The sequence below is a fragment of the Equus przewalskii genome, chromosome 1, assembly GCF_037783145.1.
Source record: "Equus przewalskii isolate Varuska chromosome 1, EquPr2, whole genome shotgun sequence".
Taxonomy (NCBI): Eukaryota; Metazoa; Chordata; class Mammalia; order Perissodactyla; family Equidae; genus Equus; species Equus przewalskii.
Genome location: NC_091831.1, coordinates 110,739,604 through 110,760,137, shown reverse-complemented (window position 1 = coordinate 110,760,137; position 20,534 = coordinate 110,739,604). Strand labels below are relative to the sequence as shown.

The following is a 20,534-nucleotide window of genomic DNA, read 5'->3' as shown; positions in this document are numbered from 1 at the left end:
GCAATAATCAGAAGTATTCTAACCATTCTTCATCTAAAAGACATCCATAAATATAATATTTTTATCTATGATTTTGAAGAAAGCATCTAATGTAAATCATCATTTTTAAACAACCTCAATATAACTATAAAGTCTAGATGTGATAAAATGAATAACACATTTGATTGCTATATTCAGAGCATCCTCAAAAATGCACAGAACAATGGCTCATATGTGACTTACTGATCTCAACTTCACTAATTACCCAATAAACAAGAGAAAAACTGTGTATCTCAAGGCCATGTCCTAATATTCTCTAACTGAAGTCATCTGAAGAACACGCTATCACAAATTTATCAAATGTATTTACAGATTTTCTTATATTAACACGTCAACCATTAAAACACCTTTAAATACTAGATTTACGTAAAGACGTAAAATTTTAATTTTTACATTAAAGAAAAGTTAAGCAAAAACCATACAATTGTTAAAACATGCGTTTGTCTCCTGAATATAAACATATTGATACAAGAACATTGTCTTCGTTATTTCATTTTCAGTCTTCCTGCCAAGTCAATAAACAAATTTAGAAATATTTATCACAATGTGGTAGCTTACAATTCTATTTTCAAACACATTTTCCCCAAATATGTTTCCCTTCCCTTGCTTAAGATTTCAACAACATGTATTTTAAATTTATTATTTATATAATATCTATATCATTTATCATATATTGGCATACGTGTAATAGCTCTGGATAACTTGTGCCCAATAGAACTTTGGTTCTTAATGAACAAAGGCTTGGAAATCTTAGGGGCCAAAGTAATGACATATCATCATGCATACATAATTCTCTGGTCTCAGACACTAAATTTGGTCCTGAAAATTCCTGCTGGCAAATATATGGATGTGGACCTTGACTGAGTTTTCTTAAAGTCCCAACAGAAGATAAGCAGCTATTTCCTTCAAGGGAACCACACAGACACATTTCTTCAGAAAACATTTAAGAACTAAGTTAAGATAACGTATTGCAGAAGAGAAAGATATTAAGTGCTTCTAAATGGGAAAAAAACCACAATCTTCTAAAATCAGTGTCTCTGCAAAACCTGCTACTATGAAGAGAATCTGTAGCAACTGCTCTGGCTTATGTCACTTGTTATTCTTCCAGAGTTAGATGGCAGAAACAAGATTAATTTCCTTATACATGTACAACAGTATTTCTCAACTTTTCCTTTTTATTATCACCTGTCTGGATATCCTTTTTAGACACTTTCCCCTGGTTTTCAACAGCTCTAAATTTTAATACCACAGATATGCTGTATACCTGCTTATGCTCTGTAACTGTTTGGAGGACCATGACCCACTGTAATATTTAAGATTTCTTTTGCTCCCCAAGAACTAATTTTCACCCCAGGGGCATGATATCAACTATGTTGAGAATGCACAGTGTACAGTAATTGGAGAAAAATAATTAAATGGGTAAGGAGTGCACAGAATGTTCTAACCTGTCAAGCACTGTGTTTGGGGCAGTTTCCCCAGGACATGCTACTGAGGCCTCAGGGACATTCTCTGAATCACATATTTCATTTTGACCCAATATCATCATTCCTGAAAATGAAAGAACTATTCAAACACTCTTAATGACCAATGCCTTTATGCTTTGAGCTAAACACAGAAATGTCAAAATTCCTAGGATCTATAGGAATAGAAACCACGGAGGACTCACCATATTATTAATATATCTATCTGATGTGATTACAAGAGGCGTCCAAAAATAGATTAAATTATTGACTAGTTAAAAAAACACACACTGGCTAGAAACATAGCAAATTTGAATGAGTGGTATTATATTATTAAGGGAGCTTCTGGAAACTTCTCAGAGATAAGCATTAATGACAATGAGAATCTATCTATCTATGTTGTGTTGCCGAGTTTTAAGTGCAACTAGAACATTGCTTTCCTCTATAGCCACCTCCCCCTCAAGAAAACACAATGAGACAAACAATAACATTCCTGATGGAATCTACAGATTCAGCAAGGATGCCCCCGCTTTCGTTACTAATTTTAGTGATTTATGTCTTCTCACCTTCTTTCTTGACCAGGAAAGGCTTGTCAATTTCATTAATCTTTGCAGAAATCCAACTATTGGTCTCACAGGTTTTCTCCATAGTTATTCTGGGTTTTATTTTTATGTCATTGATTTTTGTTCATATCTTTATTATTTACTTCTTTGTACTTGATTTGGGTTTAATTTTCTAATGTAGTCATTTTCTTGTTTCTTAAGGTGGAAAGCTTAGGTTATTTGATATATTTCCTCTTTTCCAATATAGTAATTTAAAACTATAAATTTCCCTCTAAGCATGTCTCTAGCGGTACCCCATTTAGTTCTAAATGTTTTCTAGTTTCTTTCATGATTCTGTCTTTGATCCATGGATTCTGTACAGCATGTTAATTTCCAAATATTTGGCAATTTCCCAGATTTATTTCTGTTTTGATTTCTAATTTAACTCTCCTGTGGTCATAGAATATACTCTACATAATTTCAATCGTTTAAAATTCACTGAGTCCAGTTTTATGACTTAGCATGTGATCTATCCTGGACAATGTTCCAGGTGTGTTTGAAAATAATTTGTGTTCTGCTGCTGTTGGGTGGAGTGTTCTATATATATCAGGTCAAGTTGGGTGATAAGATTGCTGAAGTATGCTACAACCACACTGATTGTTCAAATGGTTTGTTGATTATCAAGAAGAGGGTAATGAAGAGTCTAGTTATTATCAGTGAATTGCCTATTTACCCCTTTAATAGTGTTGGTTTTTGCTTTATGTAATTTGAGATACTGTTATAGGTGATTATGTCCATAATTGTTATATATTCCAGATTAATTAAACCTTTTATAATTATATTATATCCTTCTTCATTTCTACTAATATTCTACCTTAAAGTCTATTTTCTCTGATGTCAGAATAGCTACTCCAGTTCTCTTCTGGGTATTGTTTGAGTGACATAGCTTCTTCCATCCCTATACTTTCAAACTATTTGCGTATTTTGTTATAAAGTGTCTCTTTTATAAATAGTGTACAATTGTTTAATTTTTTTAATGGAATCTCCCAGTTTCAGTCTTTTAAATTTAATATAATTGTTGTATGACTGGATTTATGTCTGCCATTTTTCTATCTGTTCTCTAGCTGTCTTTCATCTTTTGGTTCCTCTGTTCATTCTTAACTGCCTTCTTTTGTATTAAGTAAATATTTTCTATAATACTATTTTAATTCCTTGGTGGCTCTTTTAATCATTTTTGAGTTATTTGCTTAGTACCGATCCTAATGTTTAAAAAATGCACCTTAAATTATTGCAATACACTTCAGAATAACACTAACTTTGTTATATGGCCTTTTAAATGTCTTGAATTCAGTTTTAGAGAAGTGATTCCCTCTCATTTTGTCCAGACTTTCCAATGGATCAATTACTGACAACATCATTGATCTAGGCATGTTTATAAAGGCGACTACAAGTCTGAGATTGGTGACAGACACTAAACACTAAGGATTCTGTCACCAATGGACACAACGACCATGCTAGTAAGTCACGGAGATTAGCAAACACAATCAGTGACCCAGTCCCATGGTTGACTAGCATAGGGAGACTCTCACTGTCACAGGAGTATTGCAATTACCTAAAAATACATCAGTATTCTCAGGACAAAATTCTTACCTTTGTGAGAATTTACACAGGCCCTTGAGGATGGAAGGTAGAATTATTCCCAATACTTTCCTTCACATCTCAAAGGGAAGGAATAAACTCTTTCATATGAAACCCACTTTTTGGTCCATGTCAGCCTATTGGAAGAGAATAAATATGTGGCAAGATGAGAAGTAAAATGAGTCTATTCGTCAACCATACATAAGACAGGAAGGTTCACTAAGTCTCTGTATATAATATATGCCAATTTATTACTCTACTGGAATGTTTCTGATGTTATTGAAAAGACAGTGCAAAAATTTGGGGGGAAAAACGACAGTGAATCAGATGACTCACAAGATTATTAATGTTTCACATTGTTTGGATTACAAAAGCAATAACATTCTAAATTACTTAATAAAATAATAAAAATAATCTAGGAATACACATTTACTAAAATTGGATATTACCTCTGGAGTGCATTGTTTTGATCTTTTTCAGAGAAAGGAGCTGGTGCAAGTGACAAAAACAGCACTTCTTCAGAGTGGCAGTGAGAATTCCAAGCAGTAAAATGTCCCTTCCCTCTGTTAAAAAACAAAATTCAATTGAGTAATTTGAAGATCTGATTGGCTTTATTAAATAATTCATAAATCAGGCAGCATCTCATCTGGTGGGCTGTATAGAGATACTCTGAGGGGTTATAAAACATGGAAGGCTTTTATAGAAAGGGGAGTGGGGCAAGGAAGTCATCAGCAGGGAAAGAATTAAAGTTCACTGGAGGAAAGTAAGTGCTCAAGTGATGACACCTTCCTATTGGCTGAGCTGTGGCATTTCTATTGGCTGGACTTGTTGAAGGGCAAGAAGGAAAACTTCCCTCCTCCTGCTGGAGCAGTAAAGTAGTTGCACTTACTGTTTGGGAGTGCAAGGTATTTCTCTTTCTGTTATCTCTAACAGATGCTGTGATTAACTGACTCTGCAACTGACATCTTTCTGTTTGGGGCAATTGACAATGAGTGGTAGGGCAGGAGAGTTCCCTCTATAGGGCTTCCAGGTTCCAATTTTAGTTGAGGTTTCCTTTATTAATTTTAACTGTTCCTCCCTTTTGGTCAAGATCTTTCTCCTAAAGTATTCTGATCAAGAGTCAGCTTTTCTCTATTCAGTAGCCTTTGTCCTTTGGTTCCAGGAAGGACTTTTCCTGGGTGTTGTGTCCCACATTGAAAGGAAAGTGCATGGACTGGAAACTGCTTGAGGCCAATATGAGTAACAAGGAAGTATAGAAGGAAGAACTCTCAGGTATTTCTTACTCAAAGTCTATATTCAGTTGAGGTTGTAAGCGTTGGAAATCATCTCAAAGCACCAAGTTAGCATCGCCTTATTAGGCATGTCATTTTTACAAAGGTTCAACAAGCAATAGGTACAGAACTTAGCAACAAATACATAGAGCAGAATTATAAACAACTTAAACCCAGTTAGCAAGACGGTTCTAAACCATGAGTCCAGACCTGAAGGTAACTGGGTAAATAGATCAAAAGACCATGGATCATCAGGTGAAATTTATTGTAGGCAATGTGCTTGTTCTCTAATTATATGCAATTGGGTTTCACTTCTCCAGAGGCATTTATCTACGTGCAACAGGAGGTGTTTGCTATCACACAGACACCTCCTTGCTCAGCCAGTAAATAATCAAGGGCTTTATGATTATCCAAAACTATTTTAGCCAATGAGTCAAGTAATTGTTGCTAAGCTGAGACTGTCTTGGCTGTGGAATTGGCCAACTCTCCTAATGTTAGGAAGAGATTTCCAATCATTTCTTCATTGGCACTTACTCCAATCTACAGAGAGAAATCTCTCCCTGTGGAGGCAATCCCAGAATCATGTATGCTTCCTGGAAGTTCTCATTTAAGGCAGTTAGAAATTTGATGGTACAAATCAATGAGAGGCTTCCATTTTGTTATGGAGAGAGAAAAGAACAGTGTTTACAGCAAGGACACACTGCCCTTTTATTCTCCAGCTGTCAAGGCAATAAGTTGCTCAAGCATAAAGACCATTTCAAAACGTCCACATATAAAGATGTAGCTAGGAGCTACATCTATACCTAACAAACCAGGAGCCCAGATCTTGAAGCAGCCCCTGGAAAAGTAGAAACCCAATTGCATAAAATAGGGATCTATGGTCCTTTGATCTATTTAGCTGGTTATCTTCAGCTCTGGGCTCCTGGTTTAGAACAATCTTGGAAACTGGGCTTGTTAAGTTGTTTTTAATTCTGCTCTGTATATTTATTGTTAAGTTCTGGATGACATTCAGGGATTTATTCACTGGTATGGTATATAGGTGTTAGCATCATTCACCCAAGACTCAGATACTGTATTATTACATATTGAACGACTATCTAAATATAACAGCGTTTGAAATTCCAGTGAAGTTACTTAGGGGGACCCAAGGGGTCATTGCTGTCTTGGTTTCTGATGACAAATATAACAATTAGAGGGCACTGTCCTTCCAAGAAAGAAAGGGAGAAAATGAAGTAAGAAACAATAGTGAAGAAAGGGCGTAAAGGCCTGGTTCAGTTATCCAGGAGAAGCTCTCTCTTTCAGATGCTGTCTGCTTCAATTCCTGAAAATCTTAAATTTCAGGTCACCAGACAATGTGCAGGTCCAGTTGCGGCTTGGTACCTTCTTTAGGTGCAACACATGAATCTAAGAGTCCACTCCCTGGAGCTTGGCAGCACAAGGGTTAGTCAACATTACCCAACAGGAACAGCAATAATTTCAAGAAGTTTGCAAGACTTTCGTTAAGGCTCATATAATTTGCCTAGTGAAGTGGGCGCCTCAATCACTGGAGATTGTGGAAGGCATACCTCAAGTGGGAAACACATTCTCTAACAGTTTCTTTGCCACTGTGACGGCATCAGTCTTACAACAGGAAAAAGCCTCAACCCATACAGAAAACATACATAAACTAAGAAGAACATATTGATAAGCCATGATAATTGGCAGTTGAATGAAGTCCAGCTGCAGGTAACAAAGGGTCCAGAGGGAGAAGGTCTGAGGCCCTCTGGGGACAAAAATAGTTTTTCCAGGATTATGAACCTGACAGGTATCAGCATTGTTGGTAGACTGTTTTGGTAATTTTGTAGAAGTCTCTCCAATAATGTTGATTCACAATTTGAGTTATCTCAAATGCACTGTGGTGGGTGAAGAAATGCAAAAACAGAAAAATGGGATTTGCCAGGGAGCCGAGAAGAACCAAGCAGCTGTCTTGCGTTTCCTATAACCCCAACTATTCATTTAATTCATAGCCATTGTTTACCCATCCTAATTTCTCTGAATCAGGAGCTGACTGTTGCCATGTTATAAGTACATCAGGATGGCAAAAGTCTGGCAAAGAGGGTTTAATTTTTGCAGAAGCAGAATGGATTCATCCACATGTGCTACAGTCTTTATAGATTCTGTGCTACTGTCTTTGTATGAAAGTCATTTAGGGCATTTTCTTGATAGTCACATTCAGTCCTTTTAGTATGAGTCTCAATTTTGATGACAGAGACCCAATTCAGTTTCATGAGTTTCCTTTCTACTAATCTTCTTGATTCTCACAAAGACATCAGAGTATAAATGACAAAAGACTAAAAAAAAAGGTTCATTATAATGCAATTGACAAAGAAATTGGTTATTTCTGTGACATACAACATTTTAAGATAATAACCAGAATTACAACTGATAACATTATACTAGGACAAATTAGGATTTTAGGAATGTCACACAATTTCTAGAATACTTATATATCTATACAGGCACAGCATAAAAAAGATTTCAATCTTAGCCAGTCTTGTCTATACACAAAATTCCTTTCCCATGTTATGATCAGTAGTTTTGTCATCGACTAGTTGCCCTAGTTGCCCCAAGAAGCTCAAGGGTGGGTTTGGAAGCATTTAACTGTTTTTCCAAATTTTCATTTTTCCTTCTGTTGTGTTAAGGAGATGCAATCACCAACCACCCTGAACCAGACCAAGCCTCTCCATAAGAGCTAAGACTATCACCTTTGCCTCATTTTCAATGCTAAGATCTCTCCAATAGGAGCTTAGGCCTCATTACCCTGTAACCTGCAGTGTATGTGAAAGCACGTTTTCCAACTGAGCCTGTGCAAGCGAATACCCACCTCTCCCTTTTGGATATTCATTCCCCATCCGAAATAAAAGGTCCCTGCTTCCTTTTGTTTGGGAACGCCTTGACTCTGAAAATGATTTGTCATGGTCTCCTATTTTTGCAAATATACTTTACTTTGTGAGACAACTTACTTCTGGTAGAGAGTCTGATTTAACTTGCCAGGAGGGAACACACTTTGGTTTCAGTAACACTTTTAATTACATATGTCAGAATTTTTAGCCCTTAGAAACTTTTATTTTTTAGTGAAAAGTAAGCAAATATAAACTGTCTTTTACATTAGCATTCTGCGGATTGGTAGACTTAGAAACACTTTTTACAATTTCTAGAAATATGTGCTTTCTCATAAAAAAAATTCTCAGCATGAAACAAGACATGTTTACTAACAGATCCAGTTCCTTCTAGTTCCTCTGGAATAAGAAGCCAAAACTTCCAATATTTTACCTTATTAGGGAATGGGTCTGGATATTTCATAAGTCTCTATCATTTAATTTAACTTAGGAACACTGAAGTTTCATGTTGCCAAAAATATTTGGGAAACAGGTGAAAAGTTCACCTGAAAAAACTTTTATTCCATTTACATTATTTAATTTTCTTGCCCTTAACAATTAGGCTTAGATTACTGTTGCCACACAAAAATGGGGTTCTCTTACTTGATGTGCAGAAACAAGACAGTTAATTAATTACAGCATCAGCTTTTGGGAAAAGAATTCAGTTCCGTTCTGTGAGATCAATCTGCAGCAAGACAGGGTATGTGCTCTCAGATCTCTCTCCCTGATTAAGCATTTGGGGCAAAATTTAAGAGGTTAGGGAGAACAGGCTGGCATACAGAAATGCTGGTGGGATTGATTTTGACTGGTGGGCTTCAAGTATTTATGGTAAGTTACTCAACATTCTTCAAGAATTTATGGTAAGGTTCTAAACATTTATGATGAGGTGGGGAAGGAATCTTACACCAGATCTTCCTGAATGACTGACTCCTCACTTCTCATAAGAGTCTCACTTTTACGTTCTGGTCATTTCCCAGTCCTTTGGTTCTCTGGGGAGGAGAATCTTTCATTCTGCAGTCATTTCAAGTCAAAATTTCTTCTGTGCATGCTGTAGCTACATGACTTGGCAAATTTTCTGAAAGACAATTTCCCAATTACTCTGTTGATAAAATGGGGTCAGTAGAACTGGTCCTGGAGGGCCTGCAGTTATGTTACTTATGAAAATTTCATCATACTAAGTTACTTTTCTTGTTGACAAATCTGTAAGCCTAGGTAGAATAAACGTATTATATTTAATGCCGATAACTCTAAAGACACGTCTGCTTTAATTAAACCAACAAACTTAAACTAACTTTTATTTACAAAAGATTATCTTAGATTACCTGAACTTGAAAGAACATTTGGGTTAGTTTTTTTTCATATTCCTGAGAACTTTAGGATGCCCAATCCTTACAAGCACTTGCCTTCAAACCAACTAAACAGAGCTCATTTACAAATAAATTTTAGCAATATCTTTCAAAGGAAGAAAAAAATCTCACATTTACAACATATATATCTATATGTACATATATATATGAACAAACACACAAATACACATAAAGATGCAAATAGAGATCTTATAGCTTTTGTTTTTGCTAGTATTTGTGGAGAGGACATTTTAGATATTTTTTAGCCCAGTTTCCAAATACCTTCCCCTTTCTGATGAGAAATATTTGCATTTCAAGGAATGGCTTTTAGGTGCTAGGGAAGATGGGGATAGAAAATTTACATCACGAAGGCATAGATTAAATGCAGGACAATTCTATTTCAGAAGTCCTCATCTTTTTAGACATTTTGAGAGGAATAGGTAAGGTTTTGGGAATTGGCAAAAGGGTGGGTAAACTTTAAACTTCTAGAGCCACAGCTTTGGCCCTACAGAGATTTTCAAGACAAAGACAGTTGTTTCCAGTTCCCCAAAGAACGGGATTGCAGCCTAAATGATAAAGAGGCTATTCTGCCCTTCCAATTACCTTACCTCCAATTTTCTTCTTTCCCTCTGGGTACATACTTTTATTTTAGCATAGGGCAGAAAGCCAAAAATATTCCCGTCAAGCTCTGAATATCAGTTTCCAATTTAGCCAAATTTCTGACTGTAAAGTTATTAAATCAGGATTCAGCTGGAACAAACAGCAAAATTTCTGGCAGATGAAATAATACCATTAATTTTAACTATAGTTTCTCCTTGGCTGTTTAATCGCATAACATAGCAGTTTATCAGGGAATTCCTATCAGTCCTGTTCACTTTGGGAGGGGTCCATATGGGGGCTATCCCTGGACATAGATATGAAGGCATTAGAGAAAAATTTGTATAGGACATTTGAGAGCCATCTCTTTTCTAGTGTCCCAGTTGATCACAATTGAGACATTGATCTTTGGACCAGTGTTTTTTTGAAGATGGACCCCTGGGGGGTGCAATGTGGGAGACCCAGGCGCTATTTTGGGTCTCTGGCCTTGGAGCTGTTGTAGCTGTATAGCTGCTATTAGCTTGGTGGATTTCTGATTGTGATCTTGTTCCAGGGGCCTTTCAAAATGTTCAGCTTTGGTCATGAGTTCAGTCAGGCCTGTGCCCTCCCTAGGTTTAAGAAATTCTTTGACTATACCTCCTAGTTCTGTCTTTGACCAAGGGGTAAAGGACACCTGAGGAGGCTTGTCTATAGGCTCAGGTAGTTTTATTTCCAACAGTAATTGTTTAATATTCTCTTCAGAGTAGAAAGGCAGTTCAGACAGAGAATCAGTAAAGGGTGAGTACAAAGGTGAAACAGAACAAGGGGGGCAGTAGGAGTTATGTCTGTCCTATCACCTTTTGTTTTAGGTACCTTTTGACTCTTTATTTTTCATTCACCTTTTGTAATAAGTCTTTTAATATATTTTGAAATCTTGAAGACTTTTGTAAGCTTCTGCATAACAATTAAAGTAGGCATCCCATTCTGTCTGATCTACTTTGTATGACTTGCTCTCAAGTGTATTTCTTAAACAACGTATTTTATCTCATTGGAATGTTCCCCATAATGGCCACTGTACTTCTAGGTTGTTGTTAGTAAAATTTTGCCATCTTTCTAGATATCTACAACTTCTGGGACTATAATTGTTAAACATAACATAAGCAGGTGTGCCAGAAGGTGGCATGCTTAAGTCTTTGGATATAAAGGATCTCATTTCTTTAGCTAGCCTTTATCCACACAAAACAAGACAAACAAACTTGTGCACCTTAATATATTGGCAGCGACCAAGAGATGTTACTATATCCTGGCCAAAACATGGCCCTGGCCAAAAAGAAGGCACATCACCAACAATTCCAATGGGATTTTGGACTGGGGGATAAGGATTGAACCAGCAAATCCAAAGGAACGGTGACTATGGACAGATTCCAAACAAAATGGAGAACTGTAGCTACTACCAACAGTTCCCAGTGTGGAATCTAGGGGCTGACTCCAAACAGAACCTGGAGACAGAATCAAGGGCTGGAGTTTTCCACTCAAAAAATCGGCAGTAACCAAGAGATATTACTGCATCCTGGGAATTGCATTCTGAAAAGAAGGCCCTTTAAAGGAAAGCCAATTAGATTTGGAGTTCAAACACAAAGAGAAAGTGGAAACTTGGCCACTGGAACTTACCAATGGCCCCTGGAAATGACAAGAAAGAGTGAACTCGAAAGGGTTCATGGGTGCCACACCTGCGTTTCTTGTTGACCCTGGATGTTGTCAGAAGTTTGCTTCAAATCCCACTGCTTCCACCAATCTGTTAAAAAAAAAATTCAACTAGTAAATTTGGAGATCTAATTGGCTTAATTAAATAGCTCATGAATCAGGAAGCATCTCATCTGGCAGGTAGAGAAATACATTGAGGGGTTATACAAGATGAAGGAGGGCAGGACAAGAAAGTCATCAGCAAAGAAAAAGCAGTTCATTGGAGGAAAGTAAGAGTTCAGGTGATCATTGTGTCAGATTAACAAACAGAAACCTCATTAAATTGGAACCAAGAGGCCAAAAGGAGGAGTTCTCATACCCTACCTGGATTGCAGAACCCAAGAGGAAGAAGAGAGATTTCCTCTGCTTGACAGGCAAGAAGCTCAGGCAACGAGAGACTGTCATGACTCAGCCAATGAAAAGCCACTACACCTCCAACTCTTTGTTTACAATGGCCCTCCCAACTTCCTCTTCCCCTCTATAAAAGGATTGATCCTCCCTGGCTTCTGGAGGACTTGCATGTGGTTCACTATGGTTGCAGACCCCAAATTGCAATTCTTCACTGATCTCAAATACTTACTTTTGCTGGAGAAATAACTGGATGCCTATTTGTTTAAGATCAACAACATTATTGGCTGTTATTTTGGATCTTATTGGCTGTGCTCTGGTGTTTCTAATGGCTGGGTTTATTGCTGGGCAAGAGGGAAATCTTCCTTCCTCCTGATACAGCAGTAAAATTGTTGCACTTCCTGTTTGGGAGTGCAAGATACCTCTCTTCCTGTCAAGGTCTGTAACTAACACTGTAATCAATGTCTTCCTGTTTGGGGTAATTGATGATGAATAGTAGGATGGGAGAGCTCCCTCTACAGGCCTCCTGGACTCTAATTTTAGTTGGGGTTTCCTTTACTAATTTTAACACCTCAAACATCACTTCCAATCTACAAAGAACAGCGGACATTAGGGAATTGAGAAACAAAACTTTCCTAATAGAATATTTAGTAACAAGGTGTTATAAGGAATCCATCAGAGATATTCACTGTACCATCTATACCACAAGAACAACAAATGCTTGCTCCCTGGAACATGTTAGTTTAGAAATATTTTTTTTCAAAGACATTGGTGTCACAGGTTCCTCAGCACAGCCACCATATCTTCCATTCATTATAACAATGATCTCTCTTCAAACATATTGGAAATCACTGAGGGTATATAAAAGTGGTCAAGGAAAGCCATGTAAAATAACCAAGAATTGGAAATTTAATCATTTCACATCTAAAAAATGTTTAATGCAGTATGTAGTCTAAGCCAGTATGCATGTGTATATGAAGTTGCTCTTTTGGTTGATGAGAAAAACAAAAATGAAGAAAAAGTAATTCAATCCCAATGACTAGATGGCAAGCAAATTAGACTGTGAAGATTCTACATATAGTATCTACTTTTCAATCATCATATATTTGTTTCAGTTAATAAAGGAAAGTGAAAGTCCATAATCTCTTTGGATTTTGACCATCTAATAGCCCTCAAGAGACCAATCATTACTCAGAAGATTCCAGCAGCTCAGACAAATGTGTGAATGGCTCAGGTATAAGCATAACAATTTCCAGAACTTCCAGTGTAGGCATACTTCATTTTATTGCACTTTGCTTTATTGCCCTTCACAAATATTGTGTTTTTTATAAGACCTCAACCAACAAAAATGTTATGACTCTCTCAAGGCTCAGATGATGGTTAGAATTTTTTAGCAATAAAATATTTTTTAATTAAGGAAGGTACTTTTTTTTTTAGACACAATGTTATTGCACACTTAATAGACTGCAGTATAGGGTAAACATGACTTTTATACGCACTGGGAAAACAAAAAATTTGCATGACTTGCTTTATTGAGATAGTCACTTTATTGTGGTGGTGTGGAACCAAATCTACGATATTTCCAAGGTAATGCCTGTACCCAAGTGCTAGTTCCCCAGGAGCTGTTTACTACAAGTGTATTTATGCTGCCAGGTAAGCACTCAAAGAGTTGTAATTTCACCCCCAAATCAGATGTATATAGAGCACCATACAATTCAATTCCTCTAATATACACCCGCAATTTTGCTTTCTAGTACTGCAGTTCTTGCTGGTACCACATAAATAAAAACGCTGATCTCCCCCTGTATATATTTTGCTTAGGGTGAATATCTGTGCTGGAACTTAGGTTCATCGAAGTGACTGTCTAAATCATTTTGTTCAGATTTTTCAATAAGATCAATTATTATAGCAATCATTGATACACACAACTTTCTAAAATAGGGCACTGCTTGTCTCACAAAGTTAAAAGAACAGCACTTCAGAGTTCATCACTCTAGGACACATTTATCCACCCTATTCAGTTATGAAGGCCAGCCCCTACATCAATGATCCATATTTCACAGCTGTCTATCACAGACAGTGTTTATGGTAATTCGAGTATTATATAATCCCTAGAAAGAATGTCGATATTTTAGGGACAAACGCTTACCGACCTAAGAATTCCCACTGGTCCTTGAGGATGGGCCTTTCCTTCATGTCTTATCTCAAGGAGAAGGAATAAACATTTTCATATGAAACCTGAGATTTGTTCTTGTTGACCTGTGAAAATAGGGTAAAAATATGGAAAGATGAGATGTATACATGTCCATTTGTCAAATGTGCACAAGAGGGTTTATTATGTACCTTCATTTCAAATATACTTATATTGCTTTCCTAGAATGTTTCTGATATTATTCAAAGGGAGAAAGCACAAAAATCCTGGAAATAAAGGAGATAAAATATTGGACAACTCACCAAATTAATTAATAATTCACATTGTTTAGATTAACAGATACATCACAAAACCAATTATCTATTTGATTACAGAAAAATATAATAAAAATAAGCCTTTAAGAGTAAATTTATTTAAAATTGGTTATTACCTTTGGATTGCACTGTTTTGTTCCATCTCAGGAAAGGGAACAGGTAAAAGTGACAAAATCAGCACTTCTTCACTACAGTTGTGAGTATTCCATGCTCTTCCAAAATCACTTCCATTCTACAAGGGCACAGAGGAAATTTAGGAAGTTGTAAAACAAAACCTTCCCAATTGAATGTTTACTGAAGGAATAAGGAATTAACCATAGATATTCACTTGATCTTCTATGTAACTAGAAAAACTATGCTTGTTCCTTGGAAAAGGGTCATATAGAAAATCAATTTTTCTAAGACCTTAGTCTCAAAGTTTATCCAAAGGCCCTCCTGAGCATTACTCATTGAAATTATAACTTCTCTTACAACACATAAACACATTGAAGGAATATGAATATTAGCTAATAATAGCCACATAAAATTCCAAGAATTGGAAATTTAACCATTTCATGGTTAAAAATGTTCAAAAAAGTATCTAATTTAACCCATTATCAAATACCTAGAAAATTTCTCCCTGACTGACAGAAAAAAGAAAAAAATTGTTCTAATCTTTGAGACTGGGTCAACAAGCAAATTAAAGCACAGAATAAGAGAATCCAATAAATACAATCTGCCCTTCAATTTTCCTTCAATATTCAATTGAAGTTGATATTCACATATCACTTCAATATTTATTTTATTTAAATGAGAAGCAAAAACTAACAATTTTTTTCTAATTTACTATCTAATAGACCTAAACATGCTGATCCTCACAAGACTGTGACATCTAAGAAAACTGAGTGACTGGCTCAAGGTAAGGCACACAACCTTTTCCTGCAGTGTTCCCTACTCATTTGCTGGTTCTCCACGGTCTGTTTACTATGGGTGCTGCCAGTCAAGCACTCAAAGAGTTACCATGTCATTCCATGATGGTTATTTACAGCCTCTGTACAATTCGTTTCCTCTAGCATATGCCAGCATGTGAGTTTTCCAACACCATAGTCCCCTTATTTTAGTATCACTTGATGACCAAACTGAATTCCTTTCCATATTATTTGCATGATATTGTCCCTTGTGCTGGACCTCAGCTCACAGAAGTGATCTTGTCACTCATTTTGTTCAGATTCCAACGACATCCATTTTTGAAGTCATCATTGATTCAGGCACATTTGTAAAAGGGAGCTTGATCCTGAGATACGTGGTAGAAACTGAACACTCAGGATTCTGACACTGTCAGACACAGTGACCCACAGTTGCCAATCATGGAGACCAGTCATCAAAGTCAATAAATTAGCCTCACAGTTGACTAGCATGGTCAGAATCTTATTGTTATTGGAGTGTTACAATGTCCTAAGAGGAATGTCATTATTCTCAGGACAAAATGCTTACCAGTGTGAAAATTCCCACTGGACAGTGAAGTTTGGATGCCAGACTTAGTCTCCGTCATTTTACTTCTCAAGGAGAAAAAAAAAAATTCTTTCATGTGAAAACCAGTGCTGATTCTATGTTGAACTGTAGTAAAAGAACAAAAACGAGCAAAGATTTGTAACACAGACATTCATTGGTCAACTGGCCTAGGGATCTCTACCCTGCAGGCATTCTCATTTGCATAGCCTCAAAGTTCTATAGACTGGAGAATTTCCTTCTGCACCTGAGGATGGTATCAGCTGGGTGACAGAGGTCGGGTTATCCCATGTTATTGAGCTGCATGAACTAAGAGGAATTCTTCATTTTTGTATTCTAGTCTCCCTTCCCCTAAATAGACACATAGGCATCCTGGTCCAGGAAAAACATTCCAGGACCTTAGGCAGCACTAGTAGCAGCTAGACGGAGGCCCATCACAACCAGATAAACCAAGTGATTGTGAAACAGTACCACATCAGCTATCACAACTAGACTGCCATTGAAACCACAGCCTACAAAAGTAGGACAAGCTATTTGTATTAAACGTAAATGGGGTGCATGAGTGTTAAAAGAAAAAATTTGAATAGAATTCAGGTATGTCTAACCAAATAGCAAAAACTGTCCATGAGGAAATAAGAAATCACCTACAAAACAAGAAACAGGAAAATCATTCATAGAATAAGAAAAATCAAAAGATGTCAACAAAAGATTAAACAAATGATATAGTTATCTGACAAGTATTTAAAAATAGTGATGATAAAAATATTTACAGTGTAACTACAAAAATCTCTTGAAATAAATGGGAATAGTAAACAATCTCAGGTAAGCAATAAAAATTGTAAAAAAATAAACTGGAAAAAAACCCAGAAAAATTTACAATAGATATAAAAATCTCACTGGGTAGGCTGATTATTACAATGGACAAAACAGTTAAGATATTATGTCAACTTAGTATGGATCAATAGATTTTGTCTCATTTAGAACCAAAGAAGGTAATCTAAAAAAAGAAACACTAAATATCTGCATGTGATAAGAAGTTAAGATTTCTGTATATTAAATATGTCAGTTGAAAAAGTATAATAATCTAAGGAAAGTCAAACATAGAAAAGTAAATGTGTTGTAGTATAAATATACAGAAGTATAACTTCAGTATCAAATAAAAACTGTTCAACTTTGAAGGTCCAGTAAACAAATGGGCATATGGGAAGCAAATGAGAACACAGCAATGTTCAATTTCATTATGGCTTTTTGGAAATACTAAACAGAGAAATAACAAAAAGAGGAGGATGCACCATGTGTGCATGAAGTCTGCTACGTATGGGTGTAATTCCCCAATTAAAATGGCATTTGTTATATAAAGCTTCCTGATTGACACTCACACTGCTGAAGAACAAGGATTAAAAACAAAAGAATGTGACCTGGGACACTGTGCAGGTATTTAAATAACACAGAAATGCCTTAATAAAAGCGATTACTTTTGTGGAGACTAACCTACTCTTTCCACGTAGACTGCCTCAACACAAGTTTGAAAAAAGGTGGACATACATTGTCTGGAAGGACTCACAAGGGAAGTGTACTTGGCTGAAAGGCAAGGGCCACTGCAACATGAGGTCACCACCAGCAAAAGGGGCTTCTTAGGGACACTGACTGAAGGATACAAGATATCCACATGAATTGTCCCAGTGAAATTAACAAGCATGGTCCTTTCTGTGCCTCAAAGTCAAGGCAAAATCCCTTCATTTGGACAAAAGAAAATCCTAACAAGGTGGGCAAATTTGAAGGCCAAGAGTTCCAGGACAAAATGCTTGCTGGAAGTAGGTTACTTCCAAATGGGTCACGAATTTCCCAAGGAGGGTCCTTCAACACAGTCACTTGAAAGAAAAATTAGAATCACAAGTAGACCTGGATGAGAGTGTCCTCCACAGAATTGCAAAGTAAGGCCCCATGAGACAGCTTGAAATACTAAAAGCTTCAGGAGTTCTACTACCTGACGGCATTAACTTGTTAGAGGACAAGCTCTTGGCATGGAATAACTGTGTTGAAATCAAAGGGTGTTGGATCCATTTCTTGGCCTGGTGTCCCCACATTTATTCAAAAACCAAAGACTGACCTAGCCAGAGAAAAGATAAGAAGGAATTAAAAAGTAAATTTTAAAAAAAAAGATTTCAGGTATCTATAACTAGCGCATTAGAGATGAGAGTGGAAGACCTACTTTCTCTGAGAGCCACAGAGAAAATGAAGCATAGAGGGACGTGACTAGGGGATGGGCACAGAAATGAAATAAGGCCATCCTGAGAGAATCACTGACTGGTTGATAACAAGAAGAAAGAGGGGATACAAGAGAAAACAAGAGGAATCAAAATCACCAGTGCAACTCTGAAAATCAGTGGAAGGAAAAGCACTGAGCAGCGCCACTCCGGAAGTGTGAGGCGGTGACCACAAAGGTCATCTACCGCAACCAAGCATTCTTGGGCAGGCATCAATTGGAAGCCCCCTTAGACTCAACGCCAGGCCTGGCAAGGCCTCTAGCCTTCCTCAGCAAGCACCGGTCACCAGTTCCATCAGAGGCAGGGGACGTCCACAACAAGCCGCTGCCAGCGCTCGGAACACAACGAGGCAGAACATCCCACGGAAGCCCACGGCATCACACTGTGACCTGTCCTCTCCGTGCCCTTCCTCCCCCCCAGCCCCCCATGACCAGGCCATCAGCCACCACAGTGTCTTGACCTGAGTGCCAGGCCCACAGCCCGGTCCCCGTTTGGGCACCTTGGCGTGGACTGGGCGAGCCGGAGAACTAGAGGAGCCCCAAGCTGCAGCACCAAAGCCTCACCTCTCCGGCGGCGCCCCAAACCGCGAGGGGTGCTCCAACTGCCTCACCAAACCAAAAGGCAAGAACAGCTGACGGCCGCCCGCCTGGCCCGGGGCTCTCATCAGAAACCACGCGACCTTCCACTGCTTACTGCTCAGCTCTGAGACGCAGACCCCCGGGGCCTTCGTCCCCAGCGGGAACCAGGCCCACACAGCCACAAGGCCCCGAGCTCACGGGGCCTGTGCCAGCGCCACACTCTCCGACTTCCCAACCTAGGATGCGAGCTGCCAGCCACGGCCCTCAGCCACAGGCCGTTCAACCAAGCACCGCCGACTGACGGACACCCCCCTCACGCGGTGAGAGGAAGGACCCCCAGATGCCACGGCTCCCAAATGCGGACGCCCGGCGTGGTGCCCGTGCCCGTCCCAGTGCGCTCAAGGGGAAGCGGTCCCTCACTCCTGCCATGCCTGGGGAAGACAACGTGCCGGACCTCAGTTTCGATGAGAACGACGGTAGTGAGTTCTCACTCATTTTGTTCAGATTTTCCAAGGAATGCATATGAGGGAGTCATCATCGATCCGAGCACGTTCTGCCAACCTGGACAAACTAACCAGGCAGGCTGGGGGGCTCCGCAGCGGGCGAGCCGATCGCCTCATGGGCGCCAGCGGCCTGGAGAATCCAGAGCCGAGCCCCGCCGGAGCAGGGGCAACAGTCAGTCCGCCCTCAGAGCACGACGCCGCGGGCCCCCGGGCACACGCGCCCAAGAAGCCTCTGAGGCAGGTCTAGCGAAGCCCTCAGGGCGAGAGGCCGAACTTGGGACAAAGCAATGCTGACCGTCCTGGGCCGTCCGAGGGCGTGGTGCGCATCCCGGGCCACACTTCCGCCGCGACTGCCTCGCACCTGCGCTCGTCACGGGACACGAAGGGTCTTCTTCTGTCGGTGGGCGGCAGCGAGCTTTGCACGGCACTTCCACCTGAGGAGTGTAGAGAAAGCACACGCATGCTTCAGAAACGTGCCCAGCTGGTCAGAAGACAGGATCCGTGCCACAGTTCCCCGCCGCGGCACCCTTGCATCTGCTTGCCCTGTACCTCTATCCCTTCGGGATGACCGAAGGCGCGTGTGATATCCCGAGTGTAGGCAGATGCGCAGGCCTGTGCATGCGTGTGTGTGTGTGTGTGTGTGTTTGAGCGCGTATGCGTGCGTGCCTGCGGGCTTCCGTGTGCGGTGGCCTCAGCACCCGGGAAAGCACGCCGTCCTCACAGATGCCTGACCTCGTGCCCTGCCACCCCACGCGGAAGCCCGGTGACTTCCCAAGGAAGGACGCCAACTCGCACCGCTAGAGGCTGCTGCAATCGGCCCCGGACTCCCTCTCTGAGCGCCACTCCTTCTGAGCAAAGGACACGGACCATCCACCTACACCCTCACGCTGACCGTGGATGTGAGGTCAACGTGGCCAGCGTGTCCCCGCGAGCTGGGCCGGGGGGAACGGCACTTGATGGTAATGCTACCTGGCTACCGCCAGGACAACAGGGCTGACACGAGAGCCGGCACCACTCGCCCACGGGCGGCGCAACAGAAGCAGCCCGTCTGAACCTCCAGGGGCCCGACGCCTTCAGGCCGCACTCCGGTCTGGGCTATCTAAGCCAAGACGCCCTGGGCGGGCCAGCAGGGAACCCCGCTGCAACGGCTGGTCACAGCCACCGAGACCCGGGGCAAGACCCGTCTCAGACCACAGCCAATTCCCACGCAGCGACGCGGCATTTCCACCGCCTGCGGGTTGCGGGGCGCTGGCCTTCGAGGAAACGTTCAACCCCGCGGCTCCCTGCTCCAAAGGGGAAGCCCCCTCACGCCTGCACAGCAAGTCCCCCAAGGTGTAGCCTCCAACACCTC

At 39.8% G+C, this 20,534-nt stretch overlaps 1 non-coding gene and 1 pseudogene across 1 annotated transcript; both read right to left on the bottom strand.

Moving 5' to 3' along the window:
• Positions 1 to 15,510: 15,510 nt before the first annotated feature.
• On the bottom strand, positions 15,511 to 15,592 carry LOC139078470 (small nucleolar RNA SNORD116; annotated as a pseudogene).
• A 3,538-nt stretch (positions 15,593 to 19,130) lies between these two features.
• LOC139078451 (small nucleolar RNA SNORD116) lies at positions 19,131 to 19,224 on the bottom strand. Its single transcript, XR_011531396.1, has one exon. It is a non-coding gene; the product is annotated as a small nucleolar RNA SNORD116 (small nucleolar RNA).
• Positions 19,225 to 20,534: the final 1,310 nt, after the last annotated feature.